Here is a 23,308-nt window from a genome sequence, read left to right as displayed (position 1 = left end):
CTCCTCCCACTCCTATTGTAGAGGTTTATACCTGAAGGAAGAACTAGGGACTATGTAGTGCCATGCCGCACTGTGCTTTGCCCCAGACTTGTGTGGGTTGGGCTTCCTTTCTCTTTCTGTCCTGGGACCCCTCCTGTGTGGGCCGTGCTCAGAGAGGTGTGTGGGTTCTCTGGAGAGTAGAGGGCTTTTCTTACAGTTTCAGTCTCATCTTTGTCTCTCTGTCTCTCTCTGTCTGTCTCTCTCTCTCTCTCTCTCTCTCTCTCTCTCTCTCTCTGTTTGGATTTGTCTTATATTTGTGTTTCTATACAGTGCGTTGGAGGTTGCTGTCAGGTGGTTTTTGAAACAAGGTTCCCCACTTCATCTGGAGCTCCCTGTCTCAGCTAGCCAGCCCACCAAGCCCAGGGGCCTGCCTGTCTCTGTCGGGGTGACCACCGCAGCTAGGTTTTTACGTGGGTGCTGAATATCAAACTGAAGTTTTAGCAGGATCTTTACCTACTAAGACTCCATCCCTACCCCACCCCTACACCTCAGGTACAGTCTTTAGAAAATTTTGCATTGTTATTTATTTTATTTTTTAAAAAACATTTTTTTGTATCTAGTGTATGTGTGTGTGTATGTCTGTGTGTGTGTGTGGTGTGTATGTGTGTCTGTGTGTTTGTGTTTGTGTCTGTGTGCGTGTGCAGGTGCGGGTGTGGGTGTGGGTGCATGCTCACTGCAGTGCCCTTGTGGATGTCAGATAACAACTTGGGGCAAGCTGGTTCTTTCCTTCTCCTGTGCTCCCATGTGAGTCCTGAGGACCAACCCAGATTGTCAGACTTGGTGGCAAGCCCCTTTATAGGTTGAGCCAGCTTGCTAGCCCAAATTCTATACTTTAATTTACCCCTTTGAAGTTTGTGAGTGTATCTATGGGTTCTGAGGAGTATTTGCATGGTTAAGTTCCAGAAGTGCCTGTAAGCCTTAAAAGAGCAGAGAGCAGTAGGAACGGCTTGTTGAACTGCAGACAAGGGGAAGGGCTCTGTCCTGCACCTCCCCACCCCCAACGCACGCACTGTTTTACTGAAAATCATCAAACTCGCCAGTACATTGTCTCCTGGGTCTGTTTTTGCATTCGTTAAGGTAGAAACATCCACAACTTCTGTTCCAGTAGGTGGAGAAAGACTTAAATCCTAGAAGCACTGCTCATCTACCTTTTTAGGGTATTACAGGTTTAGCTTGAGGGCTGGAAGATGTCCAGAAAAGTATGACTCAGGGAGAAAAAGACTACTCCCAAAGCACGCAGGGTGGAGTGTCAGGGCCAGCACAGTAACATTCCCAGTGGGGAGACCGGCTGTCTGCAGAGCAGAGACACTAGGGCATAGATTTGCTTTCACAGAACAAGTGAAACGGAACAAAAGGTTTTTTTTTTGACTTCTCATTCTCAGAGGCCCAGTTTCTGCAGGTGTGTGTTTTGCCGACACCACGTCCTCCGTGTTATTTCAGACGAAGTTCACTTCAACAGTATCTCCACCTCACTCCCACCCCAACTAACTGACTGCAGAAAGGAGACATTCTGTCGCCCCTGTCCCCTGCCAGCCTACTGACGTTAGGCAGAAAGTAAGCAGTACGTCTCCCTCCAGTGCACTTGTTCAAGGGTTTCACCTCCTTGTTTCCCTTTCTTCTTGGCCAGCCAAAACCTCCTGTAGAATGGAGCCATCATGGGACAGTACTACCTTCCCCTCAAGTCAAAAGCAGCTGATGCTCTGCCCATCACTGCTCCCAGTTGCATCCTCTCTTCCATTCTCTAGTTCCCGGCATAGAGGAAGCAGCTCAGGGAGAGCACAGCCTTGCTTTACTGGCTGCTGGTAGATCACTTTAGCTTTTCCATACCTCATTCAGCTCAGCTGGGAGTCTGTTCCTCTCACAACTGGCCATGATGACTAATGAGGCCACATCCATGGTCAGTGCGGCAGAGGAGGCACTTTCCTCCTCATCTTGATAAGGCTCACACCAAGAAAAGAAGGTGAGCTATTCATGTCCACCTAAGCCAGCAGTAGTTGTTTCTCTGTGCTCAGTTGTCTGCCCAGCACTTCTATGGGCTAGCCTTCATGTTCTCTGATGAGTGAGTACTTTTTAGTGTCAAGTGTCACAAGCAGGGCATACAATAAGGACTTATGCTCAGCACCACCCAGAGCAAGAGGAATAATCTTGCCAGGAGTAAGTCTATATTGTGTCCTTTCCTACGAGGTTTTGGTTATGAAAATGGCACTGGTCATTTTCTAAGTTCTGAATGTAATCTACTCTTTTAAGACAAGATTTCATATAGCCCTGCATAACCTTGAGCTCTCCATGTAGCTAAGNCTAACCTTGACCTCCTGATCCTCCTGCCTTTGCCTTGNAAGTGCTGAGGTTACTAAGGTTACAGGTATGTACCAGTACACCAGCCCCCCTCTCCCTTTTTGAGACAGGTGACACCNGCATATAAATCTAACTGCTCAGAAGACTGGGGCAGCAGGCTTGAGAGTTTAAGGCCTGTCTGGGAAATGAGAGCTCGTTACAAATAAAAGTTAAAGAAAGAAAGCACAGTGGTAGACTTCTTGCCTAAAATTTGCCAGCGAAGGGCTAGAAGTATATATAGCTCAGGGGTAGAGCCCTTGCCTTGAAGGCAGGCACTCCACCAATGAGCTGCACCCCTAGCTCTTGCTTTTGTTTTTTAGACCATCTGTCTTTAGGATTTACCATCCCAGTATGGAGTCTGCAGGCTTCCCAGAGGGCATATGGGGTGTCTAGTTTACTACTTGAAAAGTCAGTGTGCCCTCTTGCCCACTGTTGTCCTTTAAAGATTTCAGGGTCTCAAGGTATGTGATCATGATCCTCTTCCTGGAGCTGGTCCTGGGGGGAGGAAGGGTTGGTCACAGTCTGCTGTTTCTGATCCTCAGAGCTAAGACCAGAAGAACAGAGCAAACCCAGTTTGCTGAACTCAGTTCCTGGTTTACTGCCGAGAAGGGAAACGGTTACTGATGTATTTCAGTTGCCACCGACTTCCTGTTCTTTGGATTTTGTCAGTTATAGTTAGGAGTTTCTTCATGTTTACTTACAAAGACTTTGGGAAACTGTGTGTTGAACAGGGAATCCCTCTCTGCCTGGCTCTGTGCCAGACACTGGGGATAGGCTCTGAGCAAAAGTTGGATTCTTGGCAGGATGTGCAGGCAGCCCGACTTGCCCAAAGTGCTACTGCATCCTGAGGGTAGGAGAGGGAGAGAGTACACAGTTCTCAACCCAGGCTGGGACGATGGATTGGTTCTAGGCTGAGCCTTGCTCAAGGTTGTGAACATGCCTCACATGGATATAGTACAAGAGTCCACAGGAAGCTCTGTATTATTGAAAGAACAAGTTCTTGATGTTTCCCAGTAGCTGTAGCTAAGAGGATGAAGCTTGGGAGTAAATAACAATGCAGTTGTGGGCTTAGAAGGGCATTATAGGAGATGAGGAAGATGCCCATGACCAAGAACGAGCTTGGTGATGAAAAGAAGATGCAGACTCAGGTACCCCAGAAAGTCTTTGGGGCAGGTGTTCAGGATTCCAGCTGGGCAGCTGCCAGGGTTTGGAAGAGCACAGAGTGGGCTGACATCTAGAAGCAACAGCTGACACACAGTTCAATACATTGGTGCCAGGTTTAAAATTTGACTCACTTTCCTTTAAAATAATCTCACTACACCAGGCTCTATGCAAGCTTGACAGTATCCCTCTGTTCAGCCCTATGTGGATGCTGGGTACATCTCCAGTGGTTTTAGAAGAAAGTCTTGGGAGTGTGGAGACATGAGAGCTTCAGGTACATGATCAGACCTCTTAGATTAGCCAGAAGCAAGACCCTCCCCTACTCTGTTCCCCTTCTTCCTTCCTTCCTTCCTTCCTTCCTTCCTTCCTTCCTTCCTTCCTTCCTTCCTTCCCTCCCTCTTTCCTTTCCATTTTTGAGACAAAGTCTTATGTTCTCTGCTGTCCTTGAACTGGCTATGTAGTCGAAAATGACCCTGAACTTGGAATCTTCCTGCCTTAATCAAGGGGTATGTGTGTGTGTGGTGCTAGAGATGGAACCCAAGGCTTTGTGTATGNCAGTGAAGCACTCTTAATAAGAGCACTTATAGCCCCTGATCCCTTTTGGTATTTGGAACAGGGTCTTCATAAGCTGTGGCCTTAGTTGGCCTTAAATGTGTGGTAACCCTCTTGCTTCAGCCTCCCAAGTACTAGGGGNTATAGGCATGAGCCACTCTAACTAGCCTGATTATTCAGAAGCCCTCAGTGAAATAACAGGCTCAGTCTGAACAGAGAACTAATTTGGATGGGGTCACCTATTTTGATTTCTGGACTTTTTAAAGGAAACTTTAAAGCCACAAGCAAAATATCTTTGGACGTGGCCTGAAATGACGCTTTAGTCACCCCACAGCAGTGTCCTNCTGCTGGCAAAACAGACAGTACCTTAGCAAGGGCTTCTGGAAGCTTGGGAGTTGTTACTCTAGACCATGCTTGTGTATACTTTTTAAAGGTGGGGGCTGCTTATGTGCTTCCTTGTCTTAGCCAGCACCCTCACTCCCAGCCCGGTGTGCAGAGACCTGCACTGGGTTTATCTCCGTCACTGCAAGTGTTCCCTGTTCCCTGCTCTGTTAACAGAGCTATAATTAACTCACAGGACGCCAGGCAGCCAGATTCGGCCAGGCGCCAAGAAATCAGCCCCAATTACTATATTCACATTGTCAGTAATGCCCACTTCACAGCTTCTGCTAATTTGAAATGGCAAGTTCCAACTTTCCATAGTCAAATTACCATTTTTGTACCGTTCTATTACATGGTGATATTTGTCCATTATTTGGGCTATGTAAACTTGGTATTATAACGACAATTAGTTGTTGTGCACTTTCTGAAATGATTTGCAATTACATCTCTTAAGAGGCAAACTCAAATCTGCTCTGTTGGATTGAGCCACATATTTGCCTTGGTGCCCCATACACGTCAGAAGTCAGACTTTCAGACAGTTCAAGTACCTTGAGATTCTGCAGTAAAAATGAGCCCCTAAGTAGAAGGAAGGGCGTGAGGTAGGAATGCAGGTCAGTCTATAGAGTGTTTGACTGACTGACAAACCCCGAATTCCATCTTCGGTACCACATAAAACAGGTGATCCCAGTACTTACGTTAAAGGCAGGAGGATAATGGTTAAAGGCTATACATGGCTACACAGCAAATTCAAGGCCAGTCTGGAGTCTGTGTGTGCCAGTTCACACCCCCGTGCATAAGCAGAATCCAGAGGAGGGCATCAGGTGACTTGCTCTATCAATCTCTGACCTATTCTCTCCAGCCAGTGTCTCTCACTGAACTCTGATCTAGGCTGGCAACCAGCAAGTGCCAAAAGTCCCCCTGTCTCTGTCCTCTGTAGACCTGAGGTTATAGCTGCATGTGCAGTGATACCTAGCTTTTCCCATGGATGCTAAGAATCTGAACTCAAGTCCTCACCTGTGTGTCATGCGCCTTCCTCTGAGCCATCTCTCCAGCCTCTTCAAGTATCTTTTCAGCACCAAAGTTTCCTGGTTTCCTCATGAAAATGGAGACTTTCCTTGCCTCTTTATCAGTTCCTTTGGGCCATCCCAGGAACTTGAGATCTGTGGCCCCAGGTACTATCAATGACCCAAGGCTATCCTTGTTCATTGGAGCCACTTGCTAGGTCCCCCTGCTTAATGGCATTTATGCCTGATTGGGCAGTATGGTTTTTGGTCACTTGTCAGTAAAGAAACTTCAGTAAGNGCCATAGCAATATCACAATGTCAGGATGTCAGGGCGCAATCAAAGGACAGTAGCCCTGGTGTGTTGAAATGAGTGCAGAAGCTTGGAGGAGGTGTGGAGAAACGTTTATAGCAATGCGACATTCCAGTGACATCCAAATGGCATTTTCATTATAGTTTATAAAAATCTCAGTGCACAGAGGATTGGAAATTAAAACATCCATCTGTGTAATGGCTGGAGGTATAGTTCAACAGTAAAGCACTTGCAAAATGTGAGCATTTAAGTTGAGGGGTCTGTCCCCAGGACTACACATACTGGGTTTGGGGTACAGAACTTCACTTGGAGAGGCGCTGAGTTTCATCCCTAGCACCTCAGAAAGCAAAGCTGAACCAATCCATAGGGTGTTCTCTCCCAAACAGATTATTTGAGAAACGTTGTTCACTATGTGTTATTTAACACCTTCTCTGTTTGAGTTTCATAGTAATATTTTGAATGTGTGAGAGTACATGAGTACCCTGGTATCTGTGCCCACGTACACATATGTATGGAGGCCAGAAGTTGCTGCTCTGGCTGCTGTCCACCTTGTCTTTTTGAGACAGATTCTTTCACAGGCCTCAGACTTGACTGGCTAGCCTAGGGAGCCCCAGGCATGCACCACACCACTGGGCTTTTTATCTGGCAATTCAGAGGGTACAAAGTCAGGTCCTCATGCTTGCATAGCAAACGCTTTACTGACTCTCTANCCCATCTTAGGAACTTATTTAGTGTCAGGCAAGGGGCTTGCTTTATCTTGCTAGGCAGTGGCCTACCAGCATAGCCACTGATGGTGGGACTTCTGAGAGGAGAGGGAGGAGGAGGAGAAGGTAGGACTCCCTAAAAGCCTTTACAGGCAAATGGGTCCNTTCAAGAAGTCAAACTCCCAGAGCCTTGAGTTTACGGTCTTCTCTTTATTCTCCCACATAGCTCTGGACTGGAAACCATAGCCCACAGCTACATGTTGCTGTCTGTGTGACTGAAACTAAGAACAACCTCCATGTTTGAAAGAGGACACTTGCAGAGCACTTGTCCAGCATGTACAAAGCTCAGGGTTCTACCCCCAGTACTGCCTAAACTGGGAGTGGTGGCTGACAACCTGTAGTTCCCAGTACTCCAGAGGTGGACAGCCTCCTCGGGGGTTTAAAGTTAGCCTCTGCTCCATAAAACATTCACNTCCAGTATGGGATACATGAGAACCTGTCTATCATTTGAGAGTATATGTACATATTTGTGTGAATGTAAATCACATGTGTTGGAGTGCCCATGGAGACCAGAAGAGAATGATGGACCTTTGAGCTGCATGGGAATTAAAGGCATGTGTGAGCTGCCCCTACCTGACACCGTCTTTTTAAAAAGGTGTTTGGGTGGGGGTGTTTTTACACTCACAGATTCTATAAACTTCTTTTTTTTTTTTTTTTTTTTGAGATGACTGGATGAACATACACTTTAATGAGAACGGTTTCCTTAGTAAGAGCATCTGTGAGCTGAAGCTGTGGCATCAGGACTTCGCTTCCTGCTCCACAGGCTTCAGATGCCACTGCACGACCAACTCCCCAGTGCTCTTGAGGCATGTGCTGGACATGGTCTCTTCTGTGGGAAGTCCCTGTGGCAGCTTCAGGGGCTGGATGCGTATCAAGTGTTTAACCACTTTCAGCTTTGCATTCACCGATGGGATGTTCTTGTGAATTTGAGGGCTGTGTGCCTTCTGTAGTCCAAGCATCTTGATGGTATCTTTTTCCCAGTATGGANGCCTCTTTGTACTTCTTATTCTTGTGACAATGTACAGTTTGTGAGGGTTCTGGGGGTCCCCACCGTACTTTTCATGATCTTCAGGTTTAGGCTGAAACACTTTATCTGGAATTCTTGATTTGGTAAAAAATTTGTGACGAATCCACTCTGTACCAATGAGAGATTCTGCACCTTTCTTCACAGTCTGCAGTCTACATGGAGGCCTCTGGAACACGGAGTGCAGAACCCCAGCCATGGGTGTGGGAATTCTCTCTTCAGAGGCTCCACCAGGAGATCAGGGATGGGTAACAGCAATGGTGATCAGAGCGGACAGCATTCCAGCCAGGGCTACATAGCGGGAACCGGCGACCGCTGTGTCCACCTCTATAAACTTCTTATGTCAGTACCCAGGGTGTGGGCTGAGGCTGGGGCTGAGTGGGTGAGTGCTTGCCTAGCATGCATGAAGCCCTGGGCTCTGTCCCCAGCACGCCTACCCCAGCCGTGTGCAGAGCCACAGTTCTACTTTTCACCACATTGACGCGTGCCGTTCTGTGGTTTCAGGTGTGACACAAGACTACCATACTCCGTGTCTCACTTCTCATCACACATTGAGATGTAGTTAAAAACACTGAGGGGTGCAGAGGCAGGAGGATCTCGGAGTTCTAGGTCAGCCAGGGCTACATAGTGAGATCCTGTCTTAAGAAACAAACAAAAATAAAGTTTTATTGGGAGTCCAGTTATGCCTGTTTGCCTCCTGATGGTCTCCTGGTGCCTCTTTCCCACAGTTGCCATGTGACCAGCATGGCTTACTATCTGACCTCTGTAGGAAGAACCTGCTGGCCTTCCTTTGTGNACATTCTCATCCTTACTTAAAGTTCCTGTACCAACAATCTGACTTGGTCTCTGCCTCCAGTTTGTCTCCTTTTCAGTCTGTCTGTCTGCACTCAGTCTTCCCAAGATGCCGTTCTTTCAGTTGTTACCCCTGATGACAGTCTACTCCTAGCACCCTAAATATGCACATTCCTGGGAAGTCTGGTCCCTGAATAATAGCACCAGTAATTACCAGGGTCCTAAAAGTCCTGCAGAAAAGAAAGTTACTCAACATGGGTTAGTCTGATACCTAGAAACCCACTGAGCAGAACAGTTTGTTTTTGTTGGTCTGCTCGAGTCCGTCAGTGAGGGATGGCAAACATACATGGTAAATGCCAGTCCCTACGGGCTTGGANGACCATTCAGCCTCTGGTGCCTTCTTACCTCTGCTGTAAGACTGCCTCATACCATATGTAGGTGGTGAGGGGACCCATGGCTTGATGAAATGTTATTTAAAATAAACAAGCAAGCGAGTGGGATACTGATTAGATTTGGTGGCCCTTGGGCTGTGGATCGGGAACAGTATGTTCTTTACCTGGGGAACTTGTTAGAAATCCTCAAGTCCTAAGCCAGCACGGTGTGCACTGTCACAGCTTCCCTGTGGAGCTGACTTTGCTGTGCTGGAATGTTTCTCTGCTTACTTACTGTGTGGGTCGTTGAGTCCCTGCTGCTGTCACTATGTTCTCTGTGGAGGTGTCAGCCCCACAGTGTGTATGGAGCCCTAGCCACCAATCTTGATCTGTTAGTTTCCTTGTCGCCACACCACAGCCATCTGTACACATCTGACTGTGTGTAGTGTCACAGTCCTGTGTCTTCTGTTGCCTGCTGCCTTTCCTCTGTGCTCATGGCTCTGCAGCTGGACATCGTACCCACCTCCGTGTTTCTGCATNTGCCGAAGTGCATGCTGACCATGAATGATAATATCGGTACTATTAGCACTTGAGGAAGCAGAAGAACTGAGCTGTGAGCTCTTGTGCCTGTGGTCTGTGGTCCACATGCTGTGTGATTCTGTGTAAGGAGGAGTGGGGAAGTGGAGTCAGCACCTCGGAGTTCCTGATTTTCCATGGTTCTCAGAAGTGCTCATGGTGGGAGGCCTTGCAGCCGTTTCCTCTCCTTACTCCACTCTGACTCAAGGATTGATTGATGTTTGGAAATTGTGACTCATCTTCTTAGGGAAGGAACAGGAAATTTTCTTCTCCCCTACCCCCCTTCCCTTCAAATAGGTAATAAATAAAGGCAGCTGACATCACACTTGGTGCAGTGGGGAAGCTTCAAGTACAGGGCTGGTTTTCATAATCAGACACTTCTTGCAGGAAAATACCAGAAGGAAACTTCTCTCTGTGTTTTTGCCCAGCCGTCTTAGTAAACTTGCAGAGTTGCCCTGTGGGTTTGTACCCTTCTTGGAGAGATCTTCAGGGAAACTCATGCCATGCAAGTGAGGCTCATCTCCTTTCTCCTTTAGGAAGAGATGTGGGAGTGGGCCACACTGCTCTGAGTTTCCAAGTGAATACACAGGGTGGTGAGTAATGATGGTTTAAACTGGTGCACGGTTCAGGTTTACATCATGAACTAAATACAGATTATCTGGACTCTAGGCTGAGGCTCAGGCTGGTGCCAGGGTGCTGGCAACTGTGGCTCTCCTATTTTGTTTCAAAGCATCAAGTAAAGTGGATGCCATTTGCTTCTAGGAGTCACCTTCTGGGGTCTGAGGAAATAGCTCAATGCATACGAGCTGTAACTGTGTAAGCAAGAAGACCCAGTTTGCATTGCTAGCACTCACACTGAACAAAGAATGTAGACATGCTTGTCTCAGTGTTTGTGAGGGGTGGACGAGATAGGAGGGTCTCTGGGGCTTGCTGATAGTAGCCTAGCTCTAGGCTCAATGTCACCAACCCTGTTTGAAAGGAATGAGAAAGAGCATTATAGAGCAGAACACCTAACATCTTTTCTTTTCTGGGCACATGTATGGGAAGACAGACAGACAGACAGACAGACAGACAGACACACACACACACACACACAATGTTCTCATATCACTTTAGGGTTGGAATGCTCAAGTGTCTTAGATTCTTGATTGTAACTTGGTAACTCTGGAAAATAAACATTTCAAATTGTGACTCAAAGTGAGGTCTCAATAAATGGTGGCCATTGGAATTATTTTATTATTGCCATCCTTGTACTTGCCAGGCTTGATATCCAGTGTGTCACAAGAGGGACTGCTTTACTGGGGTTTGCACCACCTGCTGGGGTCTAGATAGGTGCTCTGCCATTAAGCTATATCTCCAGGCCCCCAATGGGGGATTCTAGGCGGAGGCTCTTCCACTGAGCCACACCCCCAGCCCCTCACTGGGGGATTCTAGGCAGGGGCTCTTCCACTGAGCCACGCCCCCAGCCCCCCATCACTGGGGGGATTCTAGGCAGGGGCTCTACTACCGAGCCACCCCTCACCCCCAGTCTTGCTGTATATAGCCGCCTCATGATGCTCACTGGTACTATTTTGTCTCCATTGTTGATAGGAGGACACTATGGCATAAACATTTGCAGAATTACTTGTGTCTGCCCACATANTGATCTATCCACTGTGTACCTTGCGTAACAATAAGCAACAAGCTATATGCTCCGTGGTCTCCCATGATGCTGTGGATGGGAGTCTCACCAAATAGAAGGTGAGATTACACAGAAATACTTGAACATAGATGTTAAAATGAAATATTCCACGTGCCTTGCCTGGAATCTTTCAGTCAGAAGCTAGAGGTATGACTTAGTTGTAGAGCACCTGTCTAGACTCTTACAGTGGGAGGGCTGGGGTATGGCTCATCAGCTAGCATGCAAGAGGCCCTGAGTTCTGCCTCCATTTCAACGCTGAAAAAAATGTAAAGAGAGAAATAGAGCCAATATGGTGGGTAGAAGTCAGTGTCTTCACCTCCTCATCTCTTAGCATAATATGTGCCACACGGAGCCTTGTTTTGAAATGAGGATTGTCATAGGATCCCTTCAACCATGCCCATTTTGTNTGCAGTCAGGGTTATAGGGCCTTTGTGACACTGGCCCACAGATGCTGACTGAGGTCATTTCCCTTTCTGTGTNAGGCTCAGCCTGTGCAGAAGCAGACTGCTTATATTTGGCACCAACTAACTTGTTGGGGAGTGACACCAGACACGCAGATTAGGATCTGACTCACAGCATATTTAGTTCAAAGAGGTCAGTTTTAAAAACTTAAATGGATTCTGAATCAACTTTTCTTTCAGAGATCCTTTAAAAGATTGGAATGGTACCACAAGATTTCACTAGTGTCCAGTTTGAGAACCAGCACCTGATGCATTTTAGATTCCTGTGACCTGTCAGTTAAGAATCAGGGTTCTGGGGGGAGAATTTCAGCATGGGCTCAGTGTCATGAACAAGAGTGTGCATCCTGTGCTAGACTCAACACTAAAATACGATTGGATGGAGGGAGATAAGAAAGGGTAATGGGAGGCAAAAATGTCAACATACATATATACATATATGGAATTGCCAAAGAATAGTGAATTTAAAAAAAGGGAACAACCAATTTGCTGTGAAGAGATATTTTTTAATGTTAGATTAATTCACTGAAATTATATAAATGATACTATTTTCCAAGACTGTTTATTAAAAGCAAGAAAAAAAAATGCCAAACAGGTGTTATACACCTATAATCGCAGGATTCGTGAGGCTGCTATAGAAGGACCCCAAGTTCTAGGCCGCCTTGGCTACACAGCAAGACTATGCCTCAACAGTCCTAGTCCCCCAAAAATGACATGGAAAAAACCATGATATGACTTAATGTAAGAATCACACATGTTCCCTCAACCAAATTTAAGAGAAAAAGAAAAAGACCACACAAATGCATTCACATATAGCTAGCATAAGCAAATATTGAACAATGCATGACATGGTGTGTGTGTGTGTGTGTGTGTGTGAGAGAGAGAGAGAGAGAGAGAATGAGAGAGGGCACACTGATATGCATTTGACATGTGGAGATCAGAGAACAACTTTCTCTTCTTCCATTATGGATTCTGGGGATCCAACTTGCACTGTCAGTTTGTACAACAAGCAATTTCATCTCACCACCCCAACTTTGTTTTCTAAGGCAGGGTCTCTCATTGGCCTGGAACACACTAAGAAAGCCAGGGGTCTGCCTGTCTCTGCCTCCGCAGCTTTGTTACACAAATGTGATCCTCTGGGGTGGTTTGTTTGTTTGTTTTTAATGGACCAGGATTCTTGCAAGGCAAGCACTTTATTAACTTAAGCGTTTTCCCCAGTATTCATAAATGGAGGTTACCACAGTATGGACCACTGAGCGTTCAGGATCCTAACATGCTGTGTATTGACCATTGTTTGTGAAGGGTGATTCCATACTCTCAGTGTTAGCATCCTGTGTTTTAAAGTTAGTGCAGTGGAGTAGTGCCTTGCAAAGTGCTCAAAAGTGATTACAATTAGCATGGTGGTGCACACCTTTAATCCCAGCACTTGGGAGGCAGAGGCAGGTGGATTTCTGAGTTCGAGCCCAGCCTGGTCTACAAAGTGAGTTCCAGGACAGCCAGGGCTACACAGAGAAACCCTGTCTCAAAAAAATAAGGGAGCCCACTGTTGTGATATATTTCTGGAACACTTCCTGTTCAGGGTTATGTTGCTGTCTCGCCTTGTTAAATACAAGTGTTTGAATGTAAAAAGAGTGGCCCTCTAGAATGTTACACCCCAGAGGTAGGCAGGGGTATGGTACTGCAGAACTCAGAGATAAGAGCACTAAGATGAGGGGAGGGGAGGGGAATGGCCGCTAAGGAAGGGTGAGAAGAGAATGGCATTAGTGACATGGTGCTGCTGCAGAATTTGAGAGCATTGTGAAACAGCAGAACTCTGAGGACTTCATTCAGTGGATAGGTGGCCAAAAAGGTGGTTATGTGACCTGGAGTCTTTAATTATTGTTTGAACAGGTAACTACTCTTGTATCACTAGCGATTTGGTCCTTGTTGGAGGGGCTGGCAATACTGGGACTTGAATCTAGGGCCTTGTACATGCTGGCCAAGCACTTTCCACTGAGCCATGGTCTCCAGCTGTTGTAGACTGTATCTCCAATGTTTCTTTTTAAACTTTTTTTTGGGGGTACAAGTTCTCATTGCATTTCTGAGGCAGACCTGAAATCTGTAATTCTCCTGCCTCAGTCTCCCTGATACCTTTACTTTCAGAAAACACAGAGGTGGATGTGCGTGGAACAGTTAGGAAGCAGGGGTCACATCATTTCTGGATTGTCCTTTCTCCCATTCCCTCATCTCAACACCTGGTGCTGTATTCCCATGTCACCTTATACCATATTAGATTTTATATATATATATATATATATATATATAATTCTCTAAACGATTTGTCATTCTGATCATTTGCCCATCAGATACAACTCTCCTTAATGTGGGCATCTGACTAGTTTGAGCACAGAGCCCTGAATACCCCTTTCTCAGGACCAGCCACAGCCCTTCTGCTTTCTCGGGTGCTGNGAATCAGGCAGGGAAGGAAGCTCACGTCAAACCTCTAATTATTTCTGTTGAAACTGATGATATTGAGGGTGGAGTGCACAGCTTCACCCTCTTTGTGTGCATGTCTCTTTTCCCCTTGTACAAGAAGTATATTCTTTCCTGTCATGTTTGTTCCTGCTTGATTGGGGAAGCTGCTGTTTTCATTGTTTAATTAATGGGAACATGTTCTCTTTAGGATCTTACTGTGGGACAGGTTTTCTGTTTGAACGTGGTGCAACGTGTGGACCCTTTTAAGCCTAGTCACATGCTTTACCTCTTTATAGGGCAATAACCAGATTCATTTTGCAACTCCTTTCAGAATAACATTGTTCTTTAGCTATTTAATAAGATTTCACCACCACTGAGATGCCCCAGGTTGGCACAGCTGCTTCACAGCACACAGTCCCTTAAAGTACATTTTGGGAAATGTTTGTAGCAAGTTTCCTTCATCCTAGACTTCAGTCACTCACTGTGTACTTGAAGGCTCTTCTTAGTGTCTATATATTGTAATTTCTCTNGGATCTGTTTTATTTGTAGTAAAGCTCTTAGTGTTTGTCCTGTCCTATTTTAGGTTTTGCTAAGGAGATTCATGTGTAAAGGGACCAATATTAAATTACACGACTAATTTGTGGGATCCCTTTTCTTAACAAGGAGCTGTGGCTTTGGAGAAAACTTAGAAAAGCCCCTTAATATGTTTTCTTCTTCCTGCCTCCTCACCCCTCTCTCTGGGTGAGTGTGGGTGTGCTCTAATGAAATCTCATTATAGCCCAGGTTAGCCTCAAACTCAACTGTCCTTCTACCCCTGCCTGGGATTACAAGTGTGCTACTATGCATGTCACAAGGACAGGGTCATAGAAAGAGAACCGCGTGGACCAGAAGAGATTCTTTCCCTAAACAACTATGTAGCTTTGACTGTTTGGCAAGGTAGAGCCTTCTTCTTCCCTCCTGGTAAATGTTCATTTGTGGCTGCACAGTTCAAACAAGGAACGTGAGCAAGGCATCTCAGTGTAGTGGGGGAAAAGCCTGAGGTGGCCATGGATGGAAGTAAAGGATGAAGGTGCTGGGCACAGGGGAAGCTCAGCCCTCTGGCTAGGGCTGTGTGGGTCTCTGTGTCAGGAATCCTCAAGGGATTAGGTTTGCAGGGGTGGCAGTGAGGAACAGAATTGGCATTTGGAGAATTTGAGAATATAGTGGGTTATCCAAGCAGAGCTAGATGACAGGCCAGCCCTCAAGCATAGAGCTGTGAATCTGGGTGTAATGTGGGAGGTACTGACTTGGAAACAGGTGCCGTCCATGTGCCTTTGTCACCCCTGTCCATCGATTATGGGAAATTCAAGGTTTCTGTGAGTACCCAGCTCAGTACACAAAACAACGACACTCTTTAAATTCTGTTTAAATTTATTTTTATGTGTATGGGCCAAAAGAGGACATTAGCTTCCCTGGAACTGGAGTTACAGATGGTTGTGAGCCACCATGTGGTTATGGGAATTTAACCTAGANCCTCTGGAAGAGCAGCCAGTGCGTGTGCGCCCTCGCCTTCTCCCTCCCCCTCCCCCTCCCCCTCCCCTCTCCCCTCCCTCTCTCTGGTCTAGCTGTGTTAGCTATAATCCTCATCGTTAGTCTTAGGTGAAATTGTCGTTTGCACAACCATTTGGGAGGTGAGGCCTATGGCAGCGCCACATGGAAATTCACAGTGCACAGGATCATCTGTTCCTCTAGCCCCAGATCAGCTGTTATTCGAACAAGGGAAGCTGTATATTTTTAAAAGCAGCCAAGACTAGCCACACTTTGAAGTATTGCACAATCATTAAAAATCATGCTGGTGGCAAGTCTGTAGAACAGGCAGCAGGATAAGGAGGGGAGAAAACAACTTAGGAAGTGCATGAGAGCGTTCTCACAATCCCAGAAGACATGTACTGGAAGAAGCTGTGGCAGAGTACGGGCTGGGTCCCTTAGGGGCAGTACCACAGCAATTTCCTACCCTATGCTTTGCCTACTTTAAAAGTACTGTCATAACAAATACTATGTTGGTCACCAGGAACAAAATAAGCAGTTGTGGGGCTGGGAGGATGGCACAGTGATCCAGCTGCTTGCTGTAGAAGCATGAGGGCAGGATTGTGGGTCCCTAGCACCCACACCAGTGTCAGGTGGGCTCCAAATGGGGAAGGGATTCCTAGAGCAAGCTTGTTAGCTACACTNGCTGAGTCAGAGAGTTTAGGGTTCAGGGAGAGACAGCCATAGTAAGTATAGTAGAGAGTCACCCAGCACAAACATCTGCCTCTCTGTACTCACATATGCATGTGTAATGTGTGCTACATGCTAGACATTACACATGCTAGACACAATTGAAAAGGAAGAAGCCCTCCCAACAGAGCATCCTCCTCCCTTCAGCAAGGAGCTGGCTGTCTAATGAACTGGAAAGACAGCTTTTAGAAATATTTTCCTGCAATTCACCTGGCCTCCAAACACCATCCTTCACTGGGCATTGCACACGTGTGTTTAGGATGTACACACTTAGCACACAGAACCACAGTGTTCCATCCACTGAATTTGTTGTGCTCTTTTGGTTTCTCTTACTTTATAAAGAAAAGGCCCAGCACTTGCCTTTNATTCCAGCACTCAGGAAGCAGTGACAGGCTGGATGGATCTCTGTGAGTATAAGTGATCTCTGTGAGTACAAGTCCTGCCTCATCTTGTGACAAGTTCTAGGCCAGCCAAGGCTGCATATGAGAGTTTCCAAAAATAAAACACCTTGTTTTGTTGCCAGCACAAGATCGAGCTAGTCAATATCCTAACATGGAAGGAGGAGAGCCTTGTAAGTCCCCTCCCCTGAGGAAGAATGAACAACTTATGGCTCCTGGGGAGGGAGAAATACTCTGTAAGAGTGTGGCCTCTAATAAGTCAACTGCTACAAATGGATAGCCCCATGTCTGGGAGTATAGGGTCAGCACAAATTGGTGAGTTTTTTAATTGAGAAAAAAAAAAAAAGAGAGAAAAGGAAACAAACAAACAAAAGAGGACGTGAATTAGAGAGGAAGTAGGTGGATCTGGGAGGAATGTGGGGCATAAGATTAAAATACATTATATAAAATTTCCAAAGAATTAATAAACTATTAAGGGGCTTGTTTGTTTTTGTTTTGAGGCAATAGTCTAGACTGGTCTCAGATTCCCTTAGGATCTGGGGTTGACTTAACTTCTGATGCTCCCCTGCCACCACCTTCAAAGTGTCAGGATTGCAGGCGTATACTACTACACTCAGTTTTGTCAGTGCTGGGTATCAAACCCAGGGCTTCATACGTGCTAGGTAAGCACTCCACCATAAGCCAGCTTCTTATTTAGATGTTGATATGGAAGTTTGGTCTTGATTTCACTGAATGCTGGTGCACTTGNGGCGTTGTTGTTGAGGGAATGCCATTCTATGGAAAGTAGAAGGCANGGATTGTCGACAGGGGCTGAGCTGCGTCTTGATACTGAGTTAGCCACCACCCTCCCCCACCCCAGCCCTTTTCTCCATTTGAAAATAACAGCCAATTATTTGTTACTCAATCAGCAGGAACTATTATCTTTAAAGAAAAAAAAAAAAAAGACTTTCCTGGAACCTAACATGAATCCTCTGTAACAGTATATACCCATAACTACTGACAAGTCTCTACCATCTAGAGCCTGTTATCTTGGTAGGACCTTATTTAGTCCAAAGTCACTTCACCTCAGCAACTGTTACTGTTTGAATGTGGGANGGCCTCACCCCTACCCCACCCCTCTTCCTGTGTTGGAACACTTGGTCTGCAGCTGGTGATGCTGTTTTGAGAGGTTGTAGAACCTTTGGGAGGTAGAGCCTTTTTTAAAGGAAGTCATTCTGTGGGGAGCAGGGCAGGGGGCCTTGAGTCTTAAGGGCTCATGCCACCTCCCAACTACTCTGCTTCCGTACCACTGAGATCTGAGGAGGTGAGGAGCCCCAGCCACATATCCCNGCCACTAAGCTTTCCTCGTCACAAGCCAACCAGTCCTTCTTCCCTTGAGCTGTTTCCCTTGAGGAATTTGGTGGAGCCTGGGATGTAGTTGGGTCATTATGGAGAAATGACAGAGCATGGACCCCTGTCGGGTTTTGTTTTATTAAAATCACAGTAAACAGCAAATTAGCTTGGATAAATCTTTTCACAGATAACTCAGAGTGCAAGGCATAGAAAGTGTTTGTCAGGAGACTGTAGTTAGCAGTTAACTGTAGGGATCCCTCTCCTGGGTTTCTAGTTCACATTTTCCCATTCTCTAGTGTCCTCATACCTGGTAGGTACCACATAGTCATAGCTGAGAGTCACACATCAAAGGGCCAAGACTGCCCAGGCTCCACTTACTGTATGACCTGGGACAAACCTCTTAACTCTCCGTGCCTCAGGCATTGTCAGCTGGCCACACTGGGGTAGCCTTGTGGATGAACTGTATTAGATTAAATAGAGTATTCAGAATAACACCTGGCCCATGCTGCACTGCTGTTTGTCATTGGCTTGGATATTTTGGTGCATAAAGTACATCCAGGAAGGAACCAGGGATATAGTTCACCTGTAGAGCACCGACTTAGCATGTACAAAGCCCTAGGTTCAATCCCTAATACTCATATTGCGGGGGTCTGCATGTATTTGCAAGAACATATGTGAATATGTGTCTACATAAATGATTGCATACATAAGTAAGGTTTTATGGGTGACACTTCTATAGAGTTCTCACCTTCTCTGCCTCTGAGCCCTTCCTAACTTGATAGTAGCTGACAAAGATGAGACTGCCCCAGCAGAAGCAGCCATTGGCATGCTTTCTGTCCTAGANGTCCTCAGAAATGGCAGGTCTGGAGGTGAAGAATCATATCCGATTCAGCTTTGGGGGTTTTACCCAGAAAACATCCAAAAAGAACAAAGCCACAGTTCTTGCCAGGTCTCTACAGGAGCATCAGTGAGTCTGCTCTGCTAAAAAAGTTCATGAAGAAGGTAATTTCTGATCCATCCATGGTAATGACCTAGACTTTGTGAACTGTCATTTAGGAACAGGATATGATTCTAATGCATCCTAATGTGGCCTGAAGTACATCTGTTGGGACCTCATAAGAGTAATATGACTGGATGTAGTTCATCAGAACCTTCGGACTTTTGGCCTAGGGCTTTGTACATGCTAGGCAGGTGCTCTACAGTTGAACTATATTTCTGGTCTCTGGGTGTGCTTTATGTGCCAGTATATCCAAGCCAATGACAAACAGGCAGTGTACCACGAACCAGGTGCTATTTGGTCTCTCACTGAATCCTTAGTTCACCAACTAGGGTAGGCTGGCTAAGCATAAGCCCCAGAGATCCTCCTGTTTCTGCTTTCCCAGTGTTAGGGTTACAAGTGACCACTATCAAGCTTGGTGGATTTTATGTGGATTTTGGGAATTAAGCTCAGGTCTTCATATTTGTTTGTCAAACAGGTTACTTACTGAGCCATCTGCCCAGTCCAAGAGTTAAGTGTTTAATTGTGCCACAGAAGCTTTGGGAGCTCATGTTTTCTGGAGAAGAAACCGCCTATCTCCCTACAGGCAACATAGCACAGTGATCCACACTCAAAGCACTGAGAACATTTTTTTCCCCCCNGAAAAGTGATTTTTGAGGCCATGAATGAGGATTTCTGATCTTTAGTGGAAGTTCATGGAGGAAGAGAATCTGATGTCTGGACATACTGGAATGTTCTAGATACTGAAGAGGAACAGAGACATACCCGTAGAAGCTCAGCCACTGTCCAATGATAGGACAAGACCAGCCCTTTTTGGTTGTAGATCTTGGCTATTGTACTTTTACTCTTACTGTGACTTAGGAAAAGTTGTCATGCCTTGTTCTGGTGTGTGTGTGTGTGTGTGTGTGTGTGTGTGTGTGTACGTACATGCACCAGTGTGCATGCTTTTATACATGTATGTCATACCATGTATGCAGTCAGAAAACAACTTAAAGGTTGAGCAACTTTCCTCCTTCCACCATGCGGGTTCTGGGGATCAAATTTAGGTCATCCGTCTTGATAGCAAGCACCTTTACTCACTGTGTCATCTTCATCTTGCTAGCCTATCTGCGTATTGTCATCTAAAAAGCAGTTTGATTACCTTATTAAGAGATTTAGAGCAGTCTGTCCTGGAGTGGAGACAGATCTGCAGTCAGGAGCTATATGATATGAGCTTGTCATGTGAACAGTTCTGGTCACCTAAAGAAAGTAAAGGTCTGGGATACCTCACCTGCCAAAATAGTTAGGAAACAAGCATTGTACCCAGGAAGGCATTTCTATATTTAAGAAATTGAGGTGGCCCACTCTGAAAAATCTGGGTCAGATGCCAGGAGCTTTGGGTCTCTAGGTGCAACCAGGACATGTGTGCAAGCAGATGCCTACTTTTAAAGGAAGGACTTTGCAACTATGTTTATTCAAATCTAATGCAAATAATGTAGAAAATGCCGAAAGGGTGTCTAATCCGTAGTCTCATTGGCAAATCTTGCCAAGGAGATCTGAAAACACATCCCCGAAAAGATAGTGTGTAAGTCTTAGCTATTATATTCTTCTGAGTTGAGCTGCCCCATGAGTGGTGGTCCACCTTGGGTTGGGATGTCTTTGGAGACACTAACCTGGACATTTGGGGTTTTTCCACTGATCTGGAGCTTTTAAGTCTTAGAGGACACAGCTAAATAGCTTTCCTTAGCCTGTTGTTCTTAGGGTAGCATCTGTGCTAGTCTTCAGTCTTGCCTATCTAGGATACTACATATATGGTAAGCCAGAGACAAAGATATGGACAGAGCTTTAAGGACTGCAGAGCTAGTATACAAAAAGCAAAATCATCTCCCTGAGAGCCACTCCTGCCCTACAAGGCATAGAGCCCAGTATGGCCAGCTTCTTTCCCATTGCTGCCCAGAGATACTNCCCGCCTCACCACAGCTGGCCTATTGGACTTCTGAGATCTTTAGTCACCCATAGAGGCTATAACCACAGGTGATTTTATGGCCTGTGATTTGCTTCTTTTTATTCTTAGAAGGGAAAATGAAGCTACCTGTTGTTTTGGGCTCTTTTGTGTCATCTGCTGGGTCNTGTAAGTGGGGAATACTCTGGAGAAAGTGAAGGGTGTTGGGAGAGGAGATCTAGCGTGTGCTAGACTTCAGAGGCATGAAGAANTAGAAGCAGCATATATAAACATTTTTATTTATGGATTGAAGGAAGAGAGAAAATATGAAAGGGAATGCAGAGGAAGGGTTTTGTAAGTGAGCAGGGACCTTCCCTCCCTTGTATGTACCAAGACCTCTGGCCAGTTGGCCCACTGTGGAAGAAACCAGAATGAAAGAGAAGTAGTAAAGAGAAGAGCTATCACTTGGCCCTGAAAGGCATCCTCTTTGTTATGTCTCTGCATCCAGGAGGCAGCTGGCCTCTACTTCAGTGTGTCTCTATGAGTGTCTTCAGGGACCAAGCAACATGAGCACAGCTAGAATAGGAGCTAAGCTCACTCTCATGCATGTTGTGGCATGGTCACATTTGTGTTCCAGAAAGCCCTGCTCCCCTAATTTATACAAGGGCAGGTAGACATGATCAGCCAAGCTGCGACAGAGTTGCTGGATATCACACAGCTGTTGCCACCTCCCTGGCACACCTCAGTGTCACCAAGGGCCCCAGGCCCTGTCTTCATGGCTCTCAAGTCCTCACTGAAGCACAGTCAAGAATGGAAGGCATGCCTAGCTCTCCAGAACTGCCCTGGTTCTACGAGTGCCAGCAAGATCAGCTCCTTGGGGCCTAGGCCTGTTCCCCAGCCAACGGCCCCTCCTAGTCCTTGCCTGGGGAGTGGTGTGCCTGGTGTATTGACACATGGTTGGCACAAGAGCCCTGTGTCTGGAAGTTTAGTCGTTTCTCCTGTCACTCTTCTCTGAAAGGCAGTGTTAGAAATAGCTGTAGTTTTTTATTACCGTCTGGTCTGGTCCCTCAGGCTGAATTCTGCAGTGTGATGGATGTGCACTCGCTCTCAGTGCTGGGGCTTGGATGATGGAATCAGATGATGTCAAAAGATCAATGCAGCAGGAATACTCTGAAACCTACCTGAGGTCTGGAGTGCTTGTATAGCCTGCATGAGGCCCTAAACACTATCCCCACCACTGAATAAATAGGGTGTGACATGCTTGTCATCTCACCATTCTGGAGGTAGAGGCAGGAGGATCAGAAGTTCAAAGTCATCCTCTGCTACATAGAGAGTTCCAAACCAGTCTGGNATACATGACACCCTGTCCCACCAACAAAAACTTAGGCTGGAATTCTTTTTAAAGGTGCCAGTGACAGTTTATTCAGTGTCGTCCAGAGCCTTCACATGGAATGGATTTGTCACATCCCCACTGGTCCTGTTGCATAGCCCCAACCCTAGATACCTTTGGAAAAGGAGTTATTTGGAATCTTTCTCCATTTAACACCTTTGTGATTTAGTGTCTCTTCCAATGACTAATACAGCCCCAACAGCTTCTAAAACCATACCAGCCCTAAGATGGGCTGAGAGCTTGAATTCTGTCTTTGTTGAGAAAGATTTTAAACTGCAGGTTTTAGAAGCTTTCTGAAAGTATTGCTTGTATAATATTCGCTGAACACAAATTCTTTTGCAAATAATGGCATTGTAATGGTTCTAAAGAAATAAAGTGACTTGCTCAGCCTGGGTGTTTATCTTAAATGCTGAAAAGCTACAAACACAGGCTCTGTGAGCTGTGTGCATTTAATTAAACCATATCCCTAACATGCTACATGAAGGGGTGATTTGTGTATCACACTCTGAAAAGATCCATAAATTGTCCCTAGAAACACACAATCAGGACTATTCCTAGACAAGTTTTTCCTCTCCAGATCTCTTTCCTTATATGGAACATGAAATTGTAGGGGCTGGGATACCCAAAATCCTTGTAGTTAATAGCTCTCCAGGGTGTCTGCAACTTGGAGTAATCAGAAGTGGTGGGGTTTTATCCTTTGTTTTCTCTATCTTCACATAAAACAAAAGGAGTAGAAGACTGTACTTCAGTGATAGAGCCCCTGCCTAGAATCCCCCAGTGAGGGGCTGGGGGTGTGGCTCAGTGGTAGAGCTCCTGCCTAGAATCCCCCAGTGAGGGACTGGAGGTGTGGCTTAGTGGTAGNTAGAGTATTCATTTAACATGTACAAGTCCCTGGTCCATCTCCAGTGTTGCATAAACAAACAAATCAAATAAGGAGAATATTTTCATACCAAATGCATATCAAGAAGTGGGCACCAGGAGACCTAACTCTGTGGGCTTCTAGGTCTATCTAACTAGTTCACCATCTCTGATCCTTGCTGCCTTTATTTTTGCTGTTTATGGTGCTAGGATGGAACCCATGGCCATGTGCATTCTAAGCAAACTCTGACCTCT

At 45.9% G+C, this 23,308-nt stretch overlaps 1 protein-coding gene and 1 pseudogene across 5 annotated transcripts in view; one reads left to right on the top strand and one right to left on the bottom strand.

The window, feature by feature from the left end:
- The window catches only part of Cux1 (cut like homeobox 1), a 293,336-nt gene that overhangs the window by 99,827 nt on the left and 170,201 nt on the right, over positions 1-23,308 (top strand). The window lies entirely within an intron of this gene.
- Positions 7,211-7,888, bottom strand: LOC110293815 (annotated as a pseudogene). Its single transcript, XR_002377856.1, has one exon. The product of XR_002377856.1 is annotated as a 39S ribosomal protein L30, mitochondrial pseudogene (transcript).

Source organism: Mus caroli, chromosome 5 (genome assembly GCF_900094665.2).
Source record: "Mus caroli chromosome 5, CAROLI_EIJ_v1.1, whole genome shotgun sequence".
NCBI classification, from domain to species: domain Eukaryota; kingdom Metazoa; phylum Chordata; class Mammalia; order Rodentia; family Muridae; genus Mus; species Mus caroli.
This window is presented reverse-complemented; position numbering and strand designations above follow the sequence as displayed.